General features: G+C 53.2%; 1 protein-coding gene and 1 pseudogene across 7 annotated transcripts in view; one reads left to right on the forward strand and one right to left on the reverse strand.

Moving 5' to 3' along the window:
- Window positions 1-19,952, forward strand: part of PITPNM2 (phosphatidylinositol transfer protein membrane associated 2) — a 155,378-nt gene that overhangs the window by 35,675 nt on the left and 99,751 nt on the right. Inside the window, exon 1 of one of the 7 annotated variants that reach the window (XM_021074065.1) lies at window positions 221-707. The exons of the other annotated variants lie outside the window; for them this stretch is intronic. The gene's annotated coding sequence lies outside the window, so the exon portion shown is untranslated. Of the gene's footprint in view, window positions 1-220; window positions 708-19,952 lie in introns of those variants that run through there. 7 annotated transcript variants of the gene reach the window in all.
- On the reverse strand, window positions 3,164-7,225 carry LOC110256866 (annotated as a pseudogene).

A 19,952-nucleotide genomic window follows, 5' to 3' on the forward strand; every position in this document is an offset into this window, starting at 1 on the left:
GTGGCCTTATTGGCCATGGAGACCACTGGGCCCTGGATGGCAGAAGTTGGTGGGAGTGGGGAGTAGAGAGACAGCCCTCCTGAGATGTGAAGTCTTCTCCTCCGCAGGGGGCTGGGGAAGGAAAGGACTTAAGGAGCAGGGTTTATTTTTAGAGAAGCTCCTTGCTCCGGAGGAACTCGGAGCCCTTCCTTCCAGGAGGTGGGGGTGGGGCGGGGGGAGGGCAGGGGGCAGCTGGAGTTGTCTCAGCTCAACCCAGCCTGGCTGTCTTCTGCATCCGCTCAACCTGTCAGGAGACACCCATCTGCAGAGGGTCTGCCTTAAAGAAGGGGTCCCAGTCGGAAGAGCATCTACCCTTAGCGCCTCCCCACCCCGTCCAAGTTAGGGACATCTGCCATTCTGAGCAGGTGAGCAGAGCTTTTAGCACACACAGTTAGGTGTTCTTGGGGTGGGGGCTCAACAGGGAGGGTCCTGGGGCCCAGGCTCCGTGTGGGTCACTTCCTTCCTGACTCCCCCGCTCACTGGGAGGGGCGCTTCCTGCCATTGTCTACTCTAAGTCCTCAGCAAGGTCACTGTCTCCTGAGAAGGAAGAGGGCTGATGATAAGGGCAGCACCTCAGACCATAGCAGCAACAGACACACTTTTCATCCCCACCGCTGTGCTGGTCTCCCTGTCTCCCCTTGGGCCCCTGGATGGAGGCCGAGGGAGGGGTAAGTTTTCTTTTCTTCACCAGTGGAAGCTCAACCGCCCACCCCTCAGGGACCCCAGCCCCACGTAGGAGGGTTGGTAGGTTGCTCCCGGGGTTTAGGTCTGTGATGGGTAGCAAGTTAGAGGCTGCAGCCAGTGAAGGAGGCTGCACATGTGCACAGAGGGCCAGGAGCCCACGACTGAGGCACAAAGACTGGGGCTTGTCCTGTGTTCCCTTGCTGTCCCCTCACAGCATTTGGGAGGCAGCTGGGTGGGATCTCACGTTCCCCCATGTCTCGTCCTAATCGCTTCCATCCATATTCCATTTTCTAATGCGATGCCTTGGCACCCAGCCAGCCCTGCCCAGGACCCGGGTTGCAGGAGGGAGATTGCCTGACCTTCCCCTTCTCTCTGTGCCCCTGTAAGTGATGCCCTGCTAAAAATCTAGCCTTCTTCCTTTTCCCAAGAGCCCTGAGTGCCCACTCCCTGGGTTTGCCCTCTGGGCCTTGCTGACGCACATCTTCCTGAGAGCCCACTTCATCTTCATCCAGTGGCAGAAGCTGCTTTTCTCTGGCTTTGTTTCTGGTCTGTGCTCCAGTCACTGTGGACGTTTGCACAAGCATCTTCCAGAGAGCCAGGCTTGAGTGCCCCCTGCTCACACACTCTGGGGTCAGCAGGGCCGGGGGAGTGGCTGGCTTATTAGCCTTTGCGAGACTGCTCAAGGCTGGGGTGTGGTGCTGTCTCAGCCTCGTTGGGCCAGGCTAGGGCTTGTCTGGAGCTCTGCCTGCAGGCTCTTAGCGTGGCAGCCCCGCTTCTGGCTGCCTCCTGCTCTCCCATCCCCCCGCCTGCCTTTTGTTGGTTCTGATGAAGAGCCCGCTGCTTGAGCTTTCTTTCCTGTGCTTTCCCCACAATGGGTGTCCGGTACACTAACACGCCCATGTTGATAACCTCTTCTGGCCCGGCCAGGAGGCACCTCAAGCGTCTGCTTCTGAACTGACCCTCACACCTCCCAGGGACCAGACCAGGTCTGTGTAATTTCCTTGCTTTGTTCCTCTGCGTGCTTCCTGAGCTGCGAACCTGCCTGCAACAATCACTTTGATTCCTGGAGATGGCGTCCAGAGCTTGGGATTCTCTGGGGAACTCCTGAGATGATGTCCTTCAAGCTGGAAGGGTGTGTGGCCTGAGACTTTTCATTTTAGCAGTGTGGTTGAACCCACAGACGATCAAAACATAGCCATTCAACATGTATTTAGTGAGTAGCTGCTATTCTGGGAACTGGGTATAAAGGAGTGATACAGCATTTAAAACTCTGGCTCTCCCGGGCTTGTATTCTAGCAAGGGTAGATGCACAGTGTGCAAAATATGCAGTAAAATATTTAGGTACATCAGATGGAGAGCCAAGCTAAATGAACAGGGGAAGAGAAGGCCTCTCAAGACTTTTTAATTTTTTTGGTTTTAGGGCCACACCCATGGCATATGGAAGTTCCCAGGTCAAATTAGAGCTGCAGCTGCCACCCTATAACACAGCCACAGCAGTGCGGGATCTGAGCTGTATCTGTGATCTACACCATAGCTCACGGCAACGCTGGATCCTTAGCGCACTGAGTGAGGCCAGGGATAGAACCTGTGTTCTCATGGACACTAGTAGGGTTCATTACCGCTGAGCCACAATGGGAACTCCAAGTCAGGGACATTTAAGCAAAGGTCTAAAGGAGGTAAGAGAGAGAGCTGGGAGGTTTTCCCAGGTGGAGGAGACCGCCTGTGCAAAGGCCCTGAGGCGGGGGCTTGTCTGGGGTATTAAAGAAATCTGAGTGAGTGAGTAAGTGAGCGAGGGGAGGAAGAGCAGGGGAGCAGGTTGGAGAACTATGGGAGCCTGAATCTAACAGGGCCTTGTGATCCTGTCTGGACTTTTACCTTGACTCTGAGTGAGATGTGGTGCAACCCCAGAGTTTGACCAGAGAAGGGCCAGGATCTGAAGGATGGTTTCTGGCTGCTCTGTTGAGAATAGACTGAATGGGGTGAAGGGAAGCTGGTGGGGAGACAGATGCAGTGGGTGGGGTGGCAGGTGCTGGACCAGGGTGGCAACAGTGGAGGTGATGAAGGTGGGCTCCAGGTGTGTTTTAAAGGTAAGTCTGGAAAGGAGATCATGTCGTGGCACAGTGGAAACGAATCCAACTAGGAACCATGAGGTTGCAGGTTCAATCCCTGACCTTGCTCAGTGGGTTAAGGATCCAGCGTTGCCATGATCTGTGATGTAGGTCGAAGACGGGGCTTGGATCCCACGTAGCTTTTTTTATTTTTTTTAAGGGCCGAACCCGAGGCATATGGAAGTTCCCTGGCTAGGGGTCGAATTGGAGCTGTGGCATAAGCCTACGCCACAGCCACAACAGCACCAGATCTGAGTTGCATCTAAGACTTACACTGTAGCTCATGGCAATGCCGGATCCTTAACCCACTGAGCAAGGCCAAGAATTGAACCTGCATCCTCACAGACACTATGTTGGGTTCTACCTGCTGAGCCACAATGAGAACTCCCCTGTTGTGTGGTCTTTTATTTTTTTATTATTTTTTACTTTTTTTTAGTGAAGACTTTTATATTTAGAATTAGCCAGCTGGACTCAGTTTTGATGATCCCAATTTTGTTAGCAACATCCAAAGCATCATAGTCAGGAGCCAGTTGAACATATGCCTTTTTCTCTCCATCAGGCCTGATCAGAGTGCTGACCTTAGCCACATCAATGTCATAGAGCTTCTTCACAGCCTGTTTAATCTGGTGCTTGTTGGCCTTGACATCCACAGTGAACACAAAACAAGGTAGTTGTCTTCTGCCTTCTTGGCTGACTCAGTGGTGAGGGGAACTTGATGATGGCATAGTGGTCAAGCTTGTTTCTCTTGGGGGTGCTCTTCCGAGGATATTTGGGCCGCCTCCTGAGCTGCAGTGTTTTGGGCCATTGGAAGGTGGGTGACGTCTGGATCTTCTTTTTTTTGTGGCTGTGGACGCATTTCAACACTGCTTTCTTGGCCTTCAAAGCCTTTGCTTTGGCTTCGGCCTTGGGAAGGCCAGGGGCTTCCTTCTTCATCTTTGGCGCCATCTTTGTGAAAAGCCTATTGCGTGGTCTTTTAAAAAGCAGGTTCTCATGGACTTGGAAGGACCCAAGAAGTCATCTAGTGCCACCTTTTCACTTAAGCTGTGGGGAATCTGAGGCCCAGTAAAGGAAGTTACTTGTCCAGAATCACACAGCAAGCCGGTCAGTGTCAGTGCCAAGACTTGGGCTTCTGGCTCCAATACTGCAGTTTTTGTAGCTGAACCAATGGATGGTTTTTGGAGGAAACCTGCAGGGGTTTGAGGCCCCAGGGAAGAATGGCTGGCCCCCGATGCTGCAGCTGAGCATGGGGTCTGGGCACACTCCAGGAGCCGGCAGAAATCTGGGGTATTGTATGTTGACCATTCTGGGTGCCCTGGGCCTTGAACGACTCTCTCTGGGTTTGTGTTTCGATCTCAGGTGGGCAGAGGTCTTGGTGGTCATGTTTGAGTGCTTGGGCTGATCGGAGGCAATGCTCCTGTGCATGTTTTTGAAGATTTTATTGAGTGTCTACTAAGTGCCAGCCCAAAGATAAGACGTCCTTGAGAAGTTCCCATTGTGGGCTCAGTGGGTTAAGAATCCAACTAGTATCCGTGACGATTGATCCCTGGCCTCACTCAGTGGGCTAAGGATCTGGCATTGCAATAAGCTGTGGTATAGGTCGAAGACGTGGCTCGGATCCTGTGTTGCTGTGGCTGTGGCGTAGGTTTGACCCCTGGCCTGGGAACTTCCATATGCTGCGGTGCGTCCCTAAAAAGCAAAATAGAGAGATAGACAGATAGCAAAGACATCCTTGCTCTCCAGGACCTAACAGCCTGGGGAGATGGAGAGGTGAACCAGGAACGCCTCTGGTGATGGTGGGTGATCGGGCCCACATGTGAGTTGCGTGCAAGAGCTGTCCACACTCAGGCTTTCTGTCTGAGGACGGATGCTAAACAGCCACTGCAGCCACCAGATACCCCAGGGAATGCAGGCCTCTGTCTGTACCCCAAGGTGCTCTGTTTAAACTACGAGTCATCACTTGTAATAAAAGTTGACAAGGAGTGTCGGTGGGGGCTGGAATCTTGCTGCCTAGAGCCAAGTCAGCAGGCACAGGCTTCATTTAAACTGTGAGGACCCAGGTGTCCCCTACCCCGGGAGGCAACCTTTTCTTGTGGGGACTTCCTGTGTGCTTCTTTGTGAAGGGTGATGAGCAGGTAACTTTTCTTAGACTGCCTGCCTGCTCTAATGGCTGGCTTTAAGGTCACTGGTGGTCCTTGGAATCCAGAAGGCCATCGGAAGGTGAAGCTTGGATCTGGGTGTCATCCTCAGTTTCCTTGGTGCATGGGTTATCTGGGGAAGGTAAAGAGAGATTTTGCTTTTCCTCTCTGTGGAGGCCAAAGAGGGAAAATTCCATTTGATTTTTTTCTTTCAGCCTTTTAACTTTTCTGTCCCTATCACAACAGAAGTACTGTACTGTTGAAGCCAAGTTGGAATTCCTTCCATGGAGCAACTTATGGGCTGTCTCCAGAGCTGTTTTGGTTTTTTTGTTTGTTTGTTTTTTTCGTTTTGTTTTATTTTTGGTCTTTTCTAGGGCCACACCCACAGCATATGGAGGTTCCCAGGCTAGGAGTTGAATCAGAGCTGTATCTGCCGTCCAGAAGCTGTTCTTGTGCCTTTGGGTCTGGTGAGCACCCTGATGACCACAGGTGAGCCCAGGACAGGGCTGATAACAGTGCGGTGCTCAGAGGTGGGAGATCCCTGGCCTGACAGCTGAAGTGAGGCTTGAGTCTGTCAGGCCAGCCCCTGTCCTTTCTTTGGCATCTTCCTTGGAGGCTAGAGGAGGTAGGGGGACGGCAGAAAACAAAACCAAAAAAACCTGGGCAGGAAGTTCCCTGGTAGCCTAGCAGTTAATGGATCCGGCATTGTCACTGCTGTGGTGTAGGTTTGATCCCTGGCCCAGGAACTTCCACAAGCCATGGGTGTGGCAAACAAACAAACAAACCACCGACAGGTGCACCCATTCTCCAGGACAGCTGAGGTCAGGTGCTAATGCACGTTGGTGGTGCATTTCAGGATTCACATCTCTTGGCATCAGTGTCCCTGAGAAAAGTGAGTCCATTGGCTTGTCTGCCCAGTATGCTTTCCAGGAGACAGGCTCCCAGGTAGAAGGAGCTGCCTTAAGTCCAGAGATTATTTTTCTAATGGGTGCTCATTATTTTTCTAATGTGTGACTGAGCGGTGCTGTGTGCTGGAGGTAGAAATCAGAGCTGCACTTTGAGGGGCTTGGGAGGAGGGCCATGCCTCCCCCTTTCCCTCCATGTCTTCCATCCAGTTCTCGTTCAAGTTATAAACACCCTTGGAAAGTGTGTCGTACGCCCTCCCTGGTACCTTCCTGTGAATAAGCTTATTCAGTGGACCCGAGAAGTGGGCCACGCGGGCAAGGACCAGATGAGGTGACGGTGGGGAGCTGGCCTCCCAGTAGAAGGACTCCGCCAGCGTCACACATTGCCCCAGGGCTAGCCTCGTCCCTGTGACGCGTGCACTCTACTCCCATCGCAAGGGACATCTGAGGTCATGGGCCTGTTTTCTTGAACCATGAAAGCATCTTGCAAAGATGACCTAGATTTGAAAAGAATGTGACCAGAGGGGAGAAGTGGTGTGGGGCGCCCTGCCTGGTGCCTGGCGCTTAATAGGTGCTCCTTATATCAGGGCTCCTTTCCTAACGTGAGTGAACCCTACCCGTCAGAGTCAGCTGAGGCTCCCGGGTCTGCCCTGCTGTGGGACAGGCACCATGCACCTGACTGGCAGAGCTCTCCGTGTCTGTGTGGGGAGCAGGGCCTGGGGGAGAATGGCTCCTTCCATCTGTGGAGGACTGCGCACTCGGAGTTAGGGCAGCACAGTGCCAAGGAGGGTGCTGGAGGACAGACAGCCTCAGCCTGTCTTCCATAAGTGTGTACCATGTCCTGAGTCTCACGTGTGACATAGGAGGTAGGGGACAGGACCAGCTTGCAGAAGAATGGAAAGCCAGCGGAATGCCAGGTGTGGCGACCCAGATGCCCAGGCTGCCCCTCCCGCAGGCAGAAGGGACTCCCTTGCCCTGGCTCCCCGAGCAGCTGGGCTTACACACCTCTGGTTTTGCGTAGTTTCTTTTTAAACTCAATGCAGATATAATTCCCATAGCATATAGTTCATCCATTTTAAAGTATACAATCCCAGAGTTCCCTTGTGGCACAGCAGTTAACAGATCCGGCATTGTCTCTAATGTGGCATAGGTTCAATCCCTGGCCCAGGAATTTCTGTGTGCCATGGGCATAGCCACAAAAAAAAAAAAAAAAAAAAAAAAAAAAAAAAAAGAAGTGTACAATTCAGTGGGTATTTTGTATATTCACTGACTGTGCAACCATCAGCACGGTCAAGTTTAGAACATTTCCACCATCCCCCCACCCCAAAGAAACCCCACACCCCTTAGCTGTCCCTTCCCTTCTCCAGCCTCTGGTAACTCCTCATCCGCTTTCTGTCTCTATGGCTTTGCCTCCCCTGGACGTTTCGTATAAATGGAATCCTACGCTATGTGGCCTTTAGTGACTGGCTTCTTCAAGCTTCTTCAAGGTGGTAGCCTGCATCAGTACTTCATTCCTTTCTGTTGCAGAATAACATTCCACAGTGTGTGGACCGCTGTTCATCTATCCACACATCAGTTGATAAGGATTTACGTTTTCCCCACTTTTTTTTTTTTTTTTTGTCTTTTGTCTTTTTTTTTTGTTGTTGTTGTTGCTATTTCTTGGGCCGCTCCCGCGGCATATGGAGGTTCCCAGGCTAGGGGTCGAATCAGAGCTGTAGCCACCGGCCTACGCCAGAGCCACAGCAACGCGGGATCCGAGTCGCGTCTGCAACCTACACCACAGCTCACGGCAACGCCGGATCGTTAACCCACTGAACAAGGGCAGGGACCGAACCCGCAACCTCATGGTTCCTAGTCGGATTCGTTAACCACTGCGCCACGACGGGAACTCCCCCACTTTTTGATTATTGTGATTCATGCTTCTGTGAACATTCATGCAGATGTTTTTGGGTGGACCTACGTTTCATTTTCTTTGGGTATGACCCTCAGAGGGGACTTGCTGGGTCATACGGTAATTCTCTGTTTAACATTCAGAGGAACTGCCAGACTTTTCCAAGGTGGCCGTCCCGTTTTTCAGCGCACGCTGTTTTATAACATTGCTCTGGAGAACTGTATAGTGTGGTGGTTAATGCAGGACTAAGCTGCCTGGGTTCAGACCTGGCTGGGGGAGTTGGGGGAGTTGGCCCCTTCACCTCTCTCAGCCTCCGTTTCCTTATCTGTAAGATGGTAAGATTAATGCTCTCTGCATGTCATCATAGGGATTAAATGAGAGTATCTTTTTGTGTGTGTCTTTTGAGGTCCACACCTGCGGCATACGGTGGTTCCCAGGCTAGGTGTCTAATTGGCACTATGGCTGCCGGCCTATACCACAGCCACAGCAATGCCAGATCCAAGCCACATCTGTGACCTACACCACAGCTCATGGCAACGCTGGATCCTTAACCCACCGAGCAAGGACAGGGATCGAACATGCAACCTTATGGTTCCTAGTTGGATTCATTTCTGCTGCACCGTGGTGGGAACTCCAAGAATATCTTTATAAAATGCTTGGTGAGGGCTGTGTCTGTGTTTGATGTTCTAAGTATTTTTCCCTGGACTGTGAGTGCACTTCAGGGAATATACCCATGATGATTTAAAGGATGCAGAATTTGCTTTTGGGGTGCCCCTCTTTTCAGGGTTTCTTCTGATCACCTCCGGGAAGGCCCTCTAGGCGTCTGGCACCCTGGGAATCTAGCTTCATGTGGAGGGTCTGGCACAGTGCTCTGTGAGGTTGCGGGTGGTTCCCAGACTGGCTTCAACTCCAAGAGGCACTTCAACCTTAAACCCAGGGACGCAAGGAGCGTTTGGAGCCAGGCCTCCAGAATCAGGAGCAGTTTGGATAATTCAGAAGCAGCAAGACCCAGCCCTGTGTGGTCCCTGTTCCTTCCTCGGCACCTAGGCTCCGGCTCTGTGATCCACCACTGCGAGGAGGCTGTGTCCCCAGCAGGAGCCCCCCACCCCCACCCCCATGCAGAGAGTTAGTTCAGCAACTGTCCCCAGAGCCCCCATGCTGCTGATGTGGCCTGGAGTCCCCAGGGCCTTGCTGCCCCCCAGGCACAAAGACAGACCTGTTCACTCACCCAGGGGTGGTCCTGCTGTGGGAGCCCTGGGAGAGCAGCAGCTCCCCAACCTGGCAGCACTGGGTGTTCTCTGAGGATTGGGGGAAAGCCTGGCAGCCTGTGTGCCACCCAGATGGGGAGGCAGAGTCCAGGAGCACCTGGGCTTGTTGTTTGCCTTGATCACTCAAGGGAGTCCTGGTGTGAGGTTCCATGCTTAGAAAACAATTGGAGTAGGGGACAAAAATGACAGCTCTGGGTGCTGTCACTCATCGAGCAGATGTTTACTCTGCCAGGTAATGGGGCCCAGTGAGGGAGAAGAACTTGCCTTCTGGGATCAGACACATATCAGAGAGTGTTGAGCAGAGAGAAGGCAGCAGCTGACTGCCTGATGGGGAAGATTTCATAGAAAAGGGGGCATTTCAGTTGGGCTTTGAAGGATGCACAGGAGTTTACCAGGAGAGAAGGGGGAAAGGCACAGGGAACAGCCTTTAGTGTTCAAAATATGTGGTTTATTTGGGAAATGGGAGAAAGGTTAGGTGGCATAAGTGTGAGGTTGAGCATGGTGAAATGGCCATCAGGCCAGAAGGAGGGCTAGAAGCTGTAAAAGTCCAGCATGTGTGCACACACGCGCGTGCACACACACACACACACACACACACATCAAGGATTTCCAGGAGGGAAGGAAGAAGCTGAAAATTGCTACCTACAGAGTTGAGATGAACCTCATTCCAAACCCAGCTCCATTCCCAACTATAGCATAGCCTTTAGAAGATTGGGAGGTTCAACTTTCCAGAGGCTTCATGTCGTCATCTGTGAAATGGACAGGTTGACGCCTATCTTGTCCAGTCTCCAAGATTACATAGAACCAAAATGGAGCCCTCCAGGGAGAGCACCCAGCACTTTGTGGTCACTCCACAGACTGGGGTTCTTTCCTTCCTGGGAGGGTGCTCCTAGGGCCCTGGGCTCCCCTGGGGAGACCTGGCACAGGCTGGGGCTCATGGGAGGTGGGGACGGATAGAGAGTCAGACATAAGTTGGGACTGCAGGGCTAGAGATCTGGGCAGGGTGGGGGGCCCTGTCATAGGAGGGGGGCAGCATGAGATCAGAAATTTCCTCCCTGGGAGTTCCCGTCGTGGCGCAGTGGTTAACGAATCCAACTAGGAACCATGAGGTTGCAGGTTCAATTCCTGGCCTTGCTCAGTGGGTTAAGGATCCGGCATTGCTATGAGCTGTGGTGCAGGTTGCAGACGCGGCTCTCGGATCCTGAGTTGCTGTGGCTCTGGCGTAGGCCGGTGGCTACAGCTCCGATTCAACCCTTAGCCTGCGAACCTCCATATGCCGCAAGAGCGGCCCAAGAAATGCCAAAAAGACAGAAAAAAAAAAAGAGAAAAAAAAAAATCTCCTCCCTGTTAGGAGCAGTGATAGGTCAGAGAATATCCTAGTAAGGCCACAGCCACAGCCACAAGGTGCTGGGTGAGTCTCCTGAATCCCATGTGCTCAAAAACTTTGCATATCAGATCTGTGTTTGGGTCCAGCCTCTTCCCCATCTGATGTCCGTTTCACCACTCTTGACCCTATACTGGTGCCACCTGGCCCTTCTCCCATTCCACAAACATACTACACATTTTGAGTAGTAAAGGCATTGGGTTCATGCTGTTCCCTGTGCCTTTCCCCTTTTCTCCTGGTAAACTCCTGTGCATCCTTCAAAACCCTACTGAAATGCCCCCTTTTCTATGAAATCTTCTCCATCAGGTAGTTGGCTGCTGCCTTCTCTCGGCTCTGGCTGCACCCTGTGCCTCCCTCTATTGATGCACTGTTCTCTCTGATATGCATCTGATCTCAGATGGTGAGTTCTTTCCGGACGCTGAAGCTGAGAAGCAGAAGCCACCCATTAGTTCCCTTAAGGTCCCTGCTTTTTCTTTCCTGACCTGCCAGGTTGTCTTAGAGTTGTCTTCCCTTCCAGGAGGTGGAAGGTGGCCGGGTAGGCAGAAGACGGTGCACACACTTCCACTGCCCTGTGACTGTGTCCTGGTGGGAGGGGGGAAGCCGGGAGGGCGTCTCCCTGCAACCTTGGTGCATGGGTGACCTGCTTTTGGTAAGCGTGTGCCTGGGAACTGGCCGAGCCCTCATGCCTGCTGCTTTGAGTCTCCATTCTCTCTCTGAGCTGATTAACATGCTGACGTCCGTCAGGGGACCATGTCAACTTTGGTCTCCCTGCAGCCCGGCAGCTGTGATGTATCGTTTTGGACTTGTCCACTGCATCACCACAGAGGACCACGGACAGCAGGGAAAGAGGGATTATGTTGTTCCCATCTGGCTTCGACTGCCTTCCCAGCCCCATCCAGCTGTTCCCTGTTACCCAGGGCCAAGTGGCAGATGCAGGGGGCGAGGTCAGTGGGAGCCGGACACCTGTCCATCATCTTCACGTGAATGTCTTCAAGGCTATTTCTGGCCTTGCCATTATCCCAACGGCTTCGAGGGATAAATATAGACATGGATTGAAAAGCCCTAGTGGCAGGCAGGCAAGCAGGCAGGCAAGCGAGGCAGGCAAGCGAGGCAGGCAGCGCTGGAGAGCGCGGCCGGGGTGCTTGGCTATAAATAAGTCTGCTGGAACACCTCCCCAGCCACGCCGCCACTGAGCTGTGCTGTGCGGGAAGACAGACTTCCTTGCTGCTCCCTCCCAAAGCACGTTTGTGCCCTGGGCGGGGGGGGGCCGTGTGGTAGAGGAGGGCAGGAGGAGGGGTCTGTGGGAGGAGAGGGAAGGAGGGTGCTTATCTGTCGGGACCTTGCATGGAGGGGCGGACTCCTGGAGGTGGTTCTTTTTTTTTTTTTTTTTTTTTTTTTTTTTTTTTAGGAGCTGCACCTGCAGCATATGGAGGTTCCCAGGCTCGGGATCCAATCAGTGCTGCAGCTGCCAGCCTACCACAGCCACAGCAACACCAGATCCGAGCCACATCTGCAACCTACACTGCCAGTCACAGCAGTGCCAGATCCTTAACCCACTGGGTGAGGCCAAGGATTGAACCCACATCTTTGTAGATACTAGTTGGGTTCACAACTTGCTGAGCCACAGCGGGAACTCCCTGGAGGTGGTTCCTATTCAGTGCCTGCTTGTTAGGAGCTTAGAAAGGGGGCCAGCCAGTGGTCCCAGTCCAGCATCCTCAGCCACCCAGCTTCCACAAGCCTGGCTCCTATGGCAGAGCGGCTGGCAGACAAGGGCTGGGCCTGGATGGTTCTGGGCCTGCGGGGCAGCTCCCCTGCTTTCTCAGGCCACATTCTGTCTTCTGCTTGTGTTCTCTTCTGGATCTCCTGACAAGAGCTCAGCCTTGTTTATCTCCTGGTCCCTAGTCCTCACTGCTCAGCCAAGGCCAGCCACCTAGTGACCCCTGTTTAGCCTACAGTTGCAAGAGGAGGGAGTCCGGGGGCTTCCTGGCCTCTTTCCCCTCCTCACACCTGCCTGCCTCAGTCTGCCTGCTCCCCACCTCTGATGCCCCCTCCTAGGCAGCAGCAGATACCTGGGCTGGCACCTAGCAAGGACCAGGACGTGAGCCCAGGAGACACTTTCTGTGGAAAAGGATAGGAGTCAGTAGGCTGGTGAGAATCCTGTGACGTCCTCGTGAATAAAATATCCCTGCTGTGCAGTCACCAATTGTGGGACGTGGTTTCCCATGAGCCAGCTCCCCTCCGAGGCCTCGTTGAACAAAGCCCATGGGCGTGTGCACACAGGGCTGGAGCAAGAACATGATGCTTAATCCTGCGAAGTCACTTCTGCACCCCTGCCCAAGGTTATTCGGGGTTTTAGATCTTGGAAGGCAAATGGAACCACCGGCCCACTTTGGCTTCTTGAGTGGGCGGCACTTGCTTGTACCCGTCCTTCAGCCCCAAGTGTGGGCTCAGAGCAGGGGTTGCAGAGATGAATCGGGTCTGGTCCCCACTCTCATGAGCTCATTGGCCACCTAAAAGGACTGAGTCAGCAGGCAGCTGTGATGCCATGACACGATGAGGGGCTGGGGCTACTCCTTGGGCCCTCACTCTTGAGCTGGACTCCATAGAGTGCCAAGTTCACCCCAGCCAGGAGGTGGGGCAGGGCCTTCCTGGCAGAGGGAATCACCAGTGCAAAGGCACAGAGGCCAGGGGGAGGTGCAGTGGGGTTGGGGGCTGTGCTGGGAGCACTGGCTGAGCCCAGGGAAGGAGCCAGGGCAGGGTGGAGGGCTGAGGGGGCTTGTGCGCTGGTTAAGGAGAGTGGATGTCATCCTGAAAACCGAGGGGGAGCGCTGAGGGGCTTAAATCAGAGGCATGTCATGCTCTGATGTGTGTATTAGAAAAGGCTTCATCTGACTTCATGCGGCTGACAGGTCGGAGGCGGGGGGAGGAGGGGGCAGGCTGGTGGCAGCATCACGATGTCTTGCAGTGTTGAGTACCTGAAAGAATTTTTTTTTGTTTTTTAACTCAGCCTGTAAAATCCAGGATGTACGCATGTGGGTGCCTGCCTGAGAGACGAGGGTTTCTAAAGATGGCAGGGCCAGGCGAGGGGCCCAGACTTGCTCCAGTCCCCTTGTCACCAGAGGGGTGACTTTGTCCAGCAAGTCTAGCTGTTGCCAGTAGCTCTGGTCTAGCGCCGAGATAACTGCTTCCCAAGGGGCTGAGCCTGTGACCCGGGCGTCCCACTCCAGGCTCTGACTCCATATCAGCCGGTTGTAAAAGGATATTGGTGTGTGGCTCTCAGCACCCCGCCCAGCCTGCCACTTTCTCGTCCTCACCCTCACACTGCAGATGCTGTGCTGTGAGTTCCAGCGCCCCGAAAAAGAAGTGACTTTCAAAGTGCTGCTTGATGGAAAGATAAACATGTTTGCTCAAGTGAACCTCAGAACCCAGAAGTTAATCTGGTCATGTAAATATTGTCATGTATTTATGATTCCACAAGTGTCTGTTGATAAATAGAAGAAAGGAGAGATTGTGTGGCCTTGATCTTGCCTCTGGGGGAAGGTGTGGTATTTGTTAAGAACCATGTGAGTCAGAAGTCCAGCACTGCCCTGACATCAGCCAGGAGCCTCTAAAGGTCATTCCAGTCTGAGTCCTTCATTTCTCTGATGGAGAATAAAGGAAAATTGTTTCTCTGCTCATCACTTCTGACATCAGATGTATCGGTTTTCCACACCAAGCAATTTTCTCTTTCTCTGTGGGCACCACTCTCATGTCCTACCAGTCAATTCCATCCCGATGTTAACTTCCCGGGGTTAGTTCAGACCCCTTGGCTCAAGGGCTCAGTCCCACAAGACTGTTCCCCACTACCTCAGACCCCAGTCACTGGTAGTGGGTCCTGTATGCCCCACTTCTCTTTTTTTTTTTCCCTTAGGGCCGCACCCATGGCATATGGAAGTTCTCAGGCTAGGGATCAAATTGGAGCTGCAGCTGTTGGCCTACACCATAGCTACAGCAACACCGGCACCAACTCACATCTGTGACTTATGCTGCAGCTTGTGGCAACGCCGGATCCTTAACCCACTGAGCAAGGTCAGGGGTCAAACCCGCATCCTCGTGGATACTAGTCGTGTTCTTAACCAGCTGAGCCACAAGGGGAACTCTGCTACCCACTTCTGACTTGGCTCCAAATTGGGGTTCCTACCCTCCCCCATCTCTGGTTTAATAATTTGCTGGAAGGTCACAGAGCTCAGGGGACGTTTACTTCTTTTTACTGGTTTGTTATAAAGGATGTGATAAAGGACAGAGATGAACAGCCAGAGGAAGGGGTCCCTGGGGCGAGGTCCGGAAGGGCCCCCGTGGAGTTGGGCTGCCGTACCCTCCTGATGTGCTCATCCACAGGAAGCTCCCAGAACCTATCATGGAGATTTCACTCTATGGCATTAGCTCAGCTTCCAGCCCCTTCCCCTGCTGGAGGTCGGGGAGTAGGGCTGAAAGTTCTGGCCCTTTCATCATGCTTTGGTCTTTCTGGCTTCCAGCCCCTGTCATCTCATTAGCATTATATAAACACTCATCCAGGAAATGACAAGGATTTTAGGAGCTCCGTGACGGGTACTGGGAGATGAAGCCCAAATATATTGCCTGTTATATCACAGCATCATAGGAGACTGATCGCCATGGAGCTGGGTGAGGGGACAGGTGTGCAGAGGCACACAAGGGACCCAGTGGCAGAGCCTGGCCCCTGGGTCTGTCCTGGGGCCTGTGGAAGTCACTCCCTCCCCTGCCCAGGCAGATGGAAAGCTGAAAGCTTGGTTGTGGGAACCCCAGAGGCATTCCGATGCCTCCTCTATCCTGTTTGTCCCTAACCCGCAGAGGGACCAGCATTGCTGGCCAACCTGGCTCCCGCCTCGGTTTCTCACCCACCTGCTCCCCCTGTGCTTGTGCTCAGCAGGAAGGATGGCCAGTGCCTAACACGTGTGGCTCAGAAAGCAGGTTGGCGACTAGTGGAGACCCTGAGCCTGGGAGTCAAATGGGTATTAGCTTTGTGGCCTCGGAAAGGGCCCCATCAGTCATACTCTGCAAAATGGGAACCATAAAATATCACCTTCTAGGGTGGGAGCGAGGATGAAATGAGCTCAAAAAAAGAAAAGAAATGAGCTTAAGCAGGCCAAGTTACACACGGGTCCTTAACCTGCCTGTTTCAGCTGTCCTTTGAGGGGAGGTGGTTTTTTTGGTTTGGTTTTGTTGTTGTTGTTTGCATTTTAGGGCCACACCTGCAGCATGTGGAACTTCCCAGGCTAGGGGTTGAATCGGAGCTGCAGCTGTCAGCCTACACCACAGTCACAGCAGCACCAGATCCTTAACCCACTGAACAATACGAGTTGGTTTGTGACCTGTGGAACCTCAGAGGAACTCCCTGAGGGAGGTATTTATGATCCCTCCGCACTGCTAGGGAAACTGAGGCTCAGGAAAGCTGTGAGTTGGGAGGGTCACAGAGCCAATGCTCTCCTGGGGCCTCTGTCAATCCTTAAGCACAGGGACTTCTCTCCTCTGCCCTGGGGGGGGGTATGCTGCAGGTGGCCAGGGACAATGGAAGGGTCTCTGGTCATCTAGAAGCCACCCAGGGACTCCAGTGTCCTTGTCTGCCCAAGAGATTAAGCACACAGTCCAGGCCAGTGCTTACTGGGGTCTAATGGCTGGTGTTAGGGGTTTGGGGAGATTTTTAGGAACCTTCTGTTTCTTCATCACTTCTTTCCTTTGGTCTGTAGGCCCTCAGCCCAGGCTTAGGAAGGGCCCTTCCACCTCTCTCTGATCAAGGGAGGAGGAGGCGGGTGTCGTAGTCCGTCCCCCCTCCGCCGTCCCGGCCCCTGCCAACCTGGCACTGGGTGCTCAACCAGTTCTGGATAAATGTGTGGCTACCTCCCCCAAGGCTGCCAGTCCTGTCACCCCACCCATCCCTTTCCCCCGCCCTGTCCTTAAGCCTTTGAAAAGCAGATCCTATATCCCACACCACCACCTGGGTGTGGTTTCAGAGAGACATTGAGCCTTTGATGTGTCTGGGTAGAGGGCTGCCCAGGATTTATGGTCATGTGGGGGAGGGGAGAGCTCCATTACCAGCTTCCCAACTTCCTTGCTTTATGGCTGGAGTTGGAGGCAGCTGTTTGGATAAAGTCTCCAGAGAACTGGCCCGCTTTCCAGGGGCAGAGCAGATAACAGAAACCTCAGGACCATTGCACCGCCTCTGGGAAGCCCCATCTGAGCTCTCAGAGAAGCTAGAAGTTCCCTGAGCTTCTCTGTACTCCAGCCCTGCCCCGCCACCCACCCTCAGCTGTGCCCCTCAACTCCATTCCCCTGAGTGGTGATCTGAGCTGATCACCCATGCCCCCAGAATGTCTGGTCAGCCCTTGGGTTGGCAAGGCTCAAATAAGACAGGTACTTCTGAAATAAGTTTTGTAGAGAGTTTGTGACAGAGTTCCCATTGTAGCTCAGTGGATTAAGGACCTGACATAGTCCCTTCAAGGATGTGGGTTCCATAAGATCCCTGGCCTTGGTCAGTGGATTAAGGATCTGGCATTGCCACAAGTTGTGGTGTAGGTTGCAGATGCGGCTCAAATCTAGTGTTGCTGTGGCTGTGGCATAGGCTGGCAGCTGCAGCTCTGATTTGACCCCTAGCCTGGAAACTTCCGTATGCCGTGGATGCGGCCCTAAAAAGAAAAAAAATGAAAAAAAGTCTGTGACGCTGTCCCATGTGGCCTGGCGCAGTCTGGCATGTTGAACAATGCTTTGCTGTCCACTTGGTCCTGATAAGCCTTTCGCGTAGCACCCCCCACCCCCGACCCCTGCCCCATCTACCCTGGGCCAGCTGTGCCCTCGGACCCCAGCCTGCGTGTGGTGATCTCTCCTTCAAGTGATAGGCTTCATCCCTGAGATGACGGGGTCCAGCTCTGTCCCCACAAACCTCAGATTCCCCACCCTGACCATAGTCTCCTCTGACCACTGTCGCCCCGCTCCTGAGATTCTCGGAGGCCGGGTGCTGGGAGACTTGTCCAGGATGCTGCTGAGCCTCTGCACCCGGTCTCATTGCTATTGTTTGTTTGCTGCTGTTGTTTTAGCAGAGAGAGGATGGCCCCAGATGGATGTTGGCGTCCTGGGGGATTCCCTGGGGGTTTCCGTCTCTGTGGGGGGGTGGGGGGGGTGGAAGATGAGGAGCAGCAGTCTCTGCCCAGCCCACGCCTGTCTCCTGGGGCCTCTGGCTCTGTAGATGTAGCTGGGGGATTGGGGGGACTGCATCTTCCTGTTGTTCCTCCAGCACTGGCCCTAGAGCTGGGGCTTCTGGGATGAGAGTGAGCTTGGGACAGCATTGTCCCGCGAGTGACAAGGGGGTTGGGACTCAGGAGCAGAGGGAGGCTCCACTTCAGAGCAGCCTTACTTGGTTGTTTACAAGTGGTTGTTTTCTATAGGTTTGGTTTTATTTTTTATTTTTTCTGCATTTTTTTAAAAGCCTTTTTGGAATATAATTCACATCCTATTCAATTTACTAATTTAAAGCGTACGATTCAGGCGTTCCTGTCGTGGCCCAGCGGAAATGAATCTGACTAGTATCCATGATCCAGGTTTGATCCCTGGTCTCACTCAGTGGGTTAAGGATCTGGCGTTGCTCTGAGCTGTGTGTATTTAGGTCGTAGAAGCAGCTTGGATCCTGCATTGCTGCGGCTGTGGTGCAGGCCGGCAGCTGCAGCTCTGATTCAACCCCTAGTCTGGGAACTTCCATGTGCCACAGGTGCAGCCCTGAAAAGACAAAAATAAATGAATAAATAAATAAAGTGTACGATTCAGTGGGTTTTAGGATAGTCTCAGAGTTGTGCAGCCATCACCCCTGTCAGTTTCAGAACATATTTATCACTCCCAAAAGGAACCCCTGCACATCACCCTGCATGGCTCCCTAAACCCCCAGGCCCTGGTAACTATGCATCTGCTTTCTGTCTCTGTGGATTTGCCTCCCCTGGACATTTCTAGTAAATGGACTCCTACAGTTTTTTGTACCAGGCTTCTTCCACCCAGCGTGGTGTCTTCAAGTTTATCCATGTTGCAGCCCGTGCCGGCGCCTCACCCCCTTTCCTGGCAGAATCATACGTCATGACCACATATTGTTTTCCTTTCATCGGCCGAGTGTGCAAATAGCATGAACTGCAGCTTCCAAGAGGGGTTTCCGGGTAGAGGGAGGATGTTCTTTCCCTGAGGGGCCCTTTGAGATGGACAAGGGAGACCGGAAGGAGAGGGTCTGTTTTGGGTTTCCTGGCAGTTTTTCTTCTCTCTTTCCATGAGATGGGCAGATGAGGAGAGTGCCAAGCCTCAGCGAAGGCAGCCGTCCTTGCTGACAAAGCCTCAGTCCAAGGCTGGAACCTTGGAGTGTGTATGTCCTGAGGCTGCGCTTTGAGGCCAACATCTAAGGCCTCCAGGAGCCTGGAAGGCAGATTCAGTAGGATCCCAGATTAGAGCCGGCCTGTTTGATTACAACCCAGGGATTAGGGGAGGGCTGTAAAGCATTTGTTTAATCTTGCTCTAATTGTCTGGTCTTTTCAAACAGAGTGACTAGTAATCCTGTTTAAGGCTGCCATGTGGCACTGCTTTTGGAGGATAAAGTCTTTTATTGAAAGGCGCCACACCTCGCAGCTCTCGCAGGCTGGTTCTTGGGTCCAGGGGCCTCAGCCAGGGGTCCCAGGGAAGATGCTGTAAGTGGGGAACATTAGGTGGGGGATTTCTTTGCTTGCAAAGACCCCCTTGGGTTCCAGAACTCAACCAGAGGGGCAGGAGGCACTGAGAAACATCTCCTGTGTTGACCATCTCTGGAGGTCAGGCGTCCGAGGGAAGCTTTGTCTACTTTATTTCATATGACCCCTGCATCGGCCCTGCAAGGCGAGGGTGACAGGTGAGGACCCCTAGCTGGCGAGTGGATGTCGGCAGCCCTAACTCTCTATGATGCTCTTCTTTTTTTTTTTTTTTTTTTGTCTTTTGTCTTTTTTGTTGTTATTTCTTGGGCTGCTCCCGCGGCATATGGAGGTTCCCAGGCTAGGGGTTGAATCGGAGCTGTAGCCACCGGCCTACACCAGAGCCACAGCAACGCAGGATCCGAGCCGCGTCTGCAACCTACACCACAGCTCACGGCAACGCCGGATCATTAACCCACTGAGCAAGGGCAGGGACCGAACCCGCAACCTCATGGTTCCTAGTCGGATTCGTTAACCACTGCGCCACGACGGGAACTCCTATGATGCTCTTCTTTACACGACGGGGCGACCCAGAGAGGAGGGTTGCATAAGACCTGCAGGCTGGTGGAGATGGGGTCTCCTCCCAGAACAGTGTGGGGATGCAGCTTTCTGCATTTGACAGCCAGGCTCCCGAAGGCTCTGCCTAATAGCAGGAAGATGTGGCATCCGTCTGGCCTGCCCGGGGATGTCAGTGTCTTTTAAAAAACATCAGCCAAGCTGACTCTCACGCTTGCTTTGCCTTTGGCCCTCAGGCGCATGGTGATACTGGCGTCTGTCTCCTCTCACCCCTGGCC

This window comes from Sus scrofa, chromosome 14, assembly GCF_000003025.6.
Source record: "Sus scrofa isolate TJ Tabasco breed Duroc chromosome 14, Sscrofa11.1, whole genome shotgun sequence".
Classification (NCBI taxonomy): domain Eukaryota; kingdom Metazoa; phylum Chordata; class Mammalia; order Artiodactyla; family Suidae; genus Sus; species Sus scrofa.